Genomic DNA, 923 nt, shown 5'->3' with positions numbered 1-923 from the left:
CATGGGCATACACGGACTCCATCCACAACAATCGTTAAGCAAATGCAGATATTAAAAGATTTCTCATTTTTCATACCCATTTAACTTAAACAACTTTCACAACCAACATTAAGTAACCAAGACATTAAGAGATTCCCCATTCTTAACGCCCAGTTAACTTAAACGATTTTTAAAACAACATTAAATAAATAAGTCATTAAGAGATTCCCCATTCTTAATACTGATTTATCTTAATGATTTTCAAAACAAAACGTTAAGCAAACAGACATATTAAGAGATTCCCCATTCTTAATACACTTTTAACTTAAACGATTTCCAAAACGAACATTAAGTAAACAAGACATTAAGAGATTCCCCATTCTTAATTCTCATTTACTGAAACGATTTTCAAAAACAAACATTAAGTAACCGAGATATTAAGAGATTCCCCATTCTTAACGTCTAGTTAACTTAAACATTTTCCTCAAACGCACATTAAGTAAACCGAGGTATTAAAAGATTACCCATTTTTAATACTCGTTTAACTCTAATGGTTTTCAAATTTCACAGAAACAAACTCAAATATACTCTCACATTCAATCCATAATTCACACCAAACACATCAATCAACAAACAATCAAGTATGAACACGCCAAATACGACGAACACAAATCAACACAACATAACACCCAAATACATCAGACTTCATTTACTCATAATCATACACAATGACTTCAAATTCATTTACCACGAAACATTCATCAATATAAACAAAACCTAACTCTAAGGTTTTACCCGTAACGCATTAGATTCGTTTTCCCCCAAATCAATACTCAAACCCTAACAAGATCCTTTCCACACAATCACAGATAAGTCCCTAAATGCAAACTAAAAGTTTGGAAGGAGCCCTTACCTTAACGTTAGCTTTAACGTGCGTTTCCGGT

Source organism: Cicer arietinum, chromosome 5, assembly GCF_000331145.2.
Source record: "Cicer arietinum cultivar CDC Frontier isolate Library 1 chromosome 5, Cicar.CDCFrontier_v2.0, whole genome shotgun sequence".
NCBI lineage: Eukaryota > Viridiplantae > Streptophyta > Magnoliopsida > Fabales > Fabaceae > Cicer > Cicer arietinum.
Note: the sequence above shows the minus strand (reverse complement) of the source record.